This window comes from Malaclemys terrapin, chromosome 17 (genome assembly GCF_027887155.1).
Source record: "Malaclemys terrapin pileata isolate rMalTer1 chromosome 17, rMalTer1.hap1, whole genome shotgun sequence".
Taxonomy (NCBI): domain Eukaryota; kingdom Metazoa; phylum Chordata; order Testudines; family Emydidae; genus Malaclemys; species Malaclemys terrapin.
Window position 1 is genome coordinate 15,741 of NC_071521.1, and position 4,451 is coordinate 20,191.

The following is a 4,451-nucleotide window of genomic DNA, read 5'->3' on the forward strand; positions in this document are numbered from 1 at the left end:
CTAACCCCTAACCCCTAACCCCTAACCCCCCACAACCCTAAGATACATTACCTGCCATTTCTGCAAACCCTCCCACCGAAACACAGGCTTGCCCCAATTGGACACACAATTTTCACAACTTGTTCTGATCTTACATAGCTGTGAACCAACACACCAAAACACAGGAAGACAGATTCTTTGTTTGGCAACACAGTGCTTTATTTATTCAACGAGGCATTCATTACTGTAAACAGCTTGCAAAAATTGGACACTGTCACTGAATGTGTGTGCAGTACTGGACAATGTTTTATTTCACATACATTCATATAATCATTACATAACACCACAATTACCATATACCAAAAGCAACACTGGCATTTAATTTCCATATGCTTCAAAACATCACCCATCACCTGTACAAAACCTTGAATCTATTGTGAGATGTGGGACTGGGACTTGACCATACCTCACCTAGCAGCTGGCCAGCATGCTCCCTCTATAGCACCTCCACATGTGAAAAGTTAAGTCAAAGACTGTCCGGGACAGTCCCAACCATGGTGCAGTGCAGCTAAACAGCCAAAAGGCTGACAAATTTGTAACAATGTCAGCCTTCCAGCTGTTTGACTGCACTGCACCATGGTTTCAAAATCACTGCAGTGATTTAGCAGGCAACAATGTGGATGACAAAATGAGTCATCTAACCACACCCCAACCTATACATTACAACTCTACAAATACAGCATACGCAACAATATGAAGACAATTGACAAACACTTCAGAATGCCCAAAGAATGATACAACCCATAACAGTGTCCTCTTGCAACTTTGATGGCTAGAACATTCCAAGTGACAAACAAGCCACTCCTTTCAAAAGTACATTAGATTTTGTCCAAGTAATTACAGGAACTACTTCACATAACTGACCAAGCAAATGAACCCAACCTCTCCAATTGGGATAGCAGAAATGACAATAATGCCATTTCATGATAGCAGTAGCTCTGGTATCTACCAGAACACAGTGACACTAGCCCCGCTGCTCCACTACATTCTAGCCATCAAACAGACAACACTTCACATCGCAACCCAAAACATATACAATCTAAGCCCAATTCTTCCAAACAAAGCACACCAAAGTCTTCTCCGCTGACACTGATACCTTCTGACTGCACAGATGGAAATAGCTTCCTATGAGAATGAGAAAAAAGATGCACACGTTCAACATCCACAGAACAAATACTAAACATCTCAGTTTCTAAAACAAACACAACAAAAGCACGTGAGATTCCCATTGACATGCATCCAGTGAAACACATTTCCCATCTCCAACATCAAACAGACCAACAAAAAAACATGATCAATAACCATACTTAACTTGCAAACTTGACATCAAATTAACTTCCATTCCAGGAAACAAGTACTTCATGTCCCCCACAGCCATACTTCAACTTCACTGGTTCTTTGGCAAATTGGACCCCCATCTTCACACAGAACCTACAATGACAAAAAAATTTAACAACGCTCACACTGCACACCAATCGACACCATGAAGACTATCTCAAACCATCTGCAATTATGCAACCGGCACCTATTTCAGCATCACTTTTCCATCCCCCTACAAACAAATGCAACACCACCATGTGAAATAAAACATACACCGTGACACCTTCTTTTACAGGATACTGACACTGGCACCCCAACATGTGCATCCACATACACGCATCACATATGAGCAATACTTTTAAAGAACACCACACAGTACAGAAAAATAAAACCAGATACTCACTCTTTTTCCCCACCAGGTCTAGCCTCACATCTATCTTCTATCCAAACTTGTGTCAATTTCCACTTCATCTCAGGAACAGGCAAGACTCAGATCCTCCACTGCTGCTCAGTAAGTGAGCAGAAAACAACCCAAAAAGTAAAAATCATATTGCCACACTGCTATCATACTTTCCTCCTCTTTTTTAAAGGAAATTTAGCAATGTGGTGTGGAAGCACATGCCTCAAGCACATACTTTCCACACTACACTACTGCCCCTTTCCCTTGCATTTATCATTCCAATCACCATGCCTAACTAAAATGCTCACTTCCTCAGAAAACACCAATGGTGAGTAGAGAAAGAGTATACATTCCAATCACCAGGACTTCACACCGTAAAAGTACTTACACACACCTTGCACGACATTCTTTCACAAACTGCACCTCCCAAAGCCTCTTAAGTACCTGCAAAACACAAAATAATAATCCAACGAGTACTCACCATCAAACCCACAGATGATGCAACACATCCCACCCTATTTCTTCAACAAACCATCTACAGTAACAGGAATCACATATCATGAGATCCCTTCCCCCTACCTAGTATTGCAACTCTCAGTCCCGTTACATATTTTCCACACTCTCCTCACCACCACTACCCCTTGCCCAAAGAATATCAACACATCTCCACACCAATATCACACATCTGCAATATATTCAAAGGAAAATACTCAACATTTTAGGGCACACATGACAACACCCTCACTAACCACCCACCAAAGTCCAACCTTCTTCTAGAGAACAAGCAACAACTTAACCCAAATGTTGTCTTCTCCACCTGTTGTCTCACACACAAAAAAATGGTGAAGAACCCATTCATAATAAGCCCACCTCACCTAACCCAGCAAAGACCACACTCCCATCAACAGTAGCACACTAAAAGCTCAAACTTAACACTTACCTCATGGATGCAAGCAGTTCCTCTGCTCCCACTGGCACTACCATTACCAGGAACCATGTAAACCAAACAGGGCGCACTTACCACAGCCCATTCCCTCAGTTCTGGACTCAGATCCCCCTGTGGCACACAAACAATAAATGCCACATGATTGCTAAATGCCACAACAGCACAATACCACACTCCCTTTGCTAAACTGACCTATTCAACACCCCAAAAGAGCCCCAGCACACCTATACCTACAATGAAGCAACAACCAACTACTTCTATACAATTAAAATGAACATGCAAAATACTCACAATTTACACAATACTCATGGCCCTTTCCCCCCCATGACAGGGGCCCCATCAGTAACTAGAATGCTCACATCCTCCTCAGAAAACCAACACCCAATAGAAGACAGACAAACAAGGTAGTGGTGACCAGTGATGCAAACCCAGTGCCCTGTAAGAGAGAAGAACTGAGAATGGAGCATCTCTAGTTACAGGGAAAACACACACTCCCACCATACAATGAGCTCCCTCATACAACCGTTAAGATGGAGCAGACTTTAGAGGACTCCCATCCCTAAACAAGAAGCCTCAACAGCACAAATACTTCTGACCATCAAACACTTAGGCAGATACTTAACTTTGACAGCCACTCCCAATCTCCTTTTCCTTTGTACACAGGCCTTCGCTCCCATACATTGGCATCCATCCAACGCAGACATACAGCTATGCCACAACAGACGAAGATAGAACTAGTCACAACCCTCCATGGAACGAGGTGACGCAGTACCAGATATGAATGCACCTGCAAATACAAACAAAGCTTGACTGAAAACCTACTCACAAAGCTCCCAACTATACAATATGAAAGATGACCTCATCTGCATACTGCTTACTTGAGAGGGAACACCTACTACACATTACACCCCCCTCAGAGAACACACTCATCCACATGGAAAATGGCTACACTTATACAATACTGATGGCCCTCCCCCTTTCCCTCTGCCACAGGGAGACATCGCTAACTAGGATGCTCACATCCTCCTCAGAAAACCACCACCATGTATAAGATGGACAAAGGAGGTAGTGGTGACCTGTCATGCAAACCCAGTGCCATGTAAGAGAGAAGACCTGAGAACAGAGCATCTCTAGTTAGACAGAAAAAATCTGCCAGCAATCAGCATTCCTCCAGGGGAAACACACTCTATTCATACAGTGAGCTCCCTCACATGCCCATTAAGAATAAGCACAGTTTAGAGGACTCCCATCCATAAACAAGAAGCCTCAACAGCACAAATACTTCTGACCATCAAACTCCTCAACAGATACTTAACTTTGATGGCCACTCCCGCTCTCAAGATGTTCTTTTCCTTTCTACACAGGCCTTCGCTCCCATATGTCAACATCCATACAGCAATGCCTAGACAGTCAAAGAAAAGTAGTCACGCCCCACAGTACCAGATCTGGACACATCTGCAAATACAAAGAAAGCTTGACTGAAAACCTACTCACAAAACTCCCAACTACACAATACAAAAGATGACTTCATCTGCATACTACTTCCTGAAGAGAAGGAACATCTACTACACATTACACCCCCACTCAGAGAAGCCCCACCCCCACCCCAGACACTCTCATCCACGTATTGCTGGTCCTCCCCGTGTCCCACCAAAACAGGGACCCATCGCTAACTAGGATGCTCACATCCTCCTCGGAAAACCACAACCATGTAGAAGACAGACAAGAGATGAAGTGGTGAGCTGT

At 43.5% G+C, this 4,451-nt stretch overlaps 1 long non-coding RNA gene across 1 annotated transcript; it reads right to left on the reverse strand.

Annotated features, from left to right (window-relative positions):
• Positions 1-229: 229 nt before the first annotated feature.
• On the reverse strand, positions 230-3,156 carry LOC128825346 (uncharacterized). Its single transcript, XR_008442652.1, has 5 exons — positions 2,997-3,156; positions 2,700-2,816; positions 2,154-2,203; positions 1,763-1,863; positions 230-1,470 (listed from the first exon to the last, which is right to left on the reverse strand). It is a non-coding gene; the product is annotated as an uncharacterized LOC128825346 (long non-coding RNA).
• Positions 3,157-4,451: the final 1,295 nt, after the last annotated feature.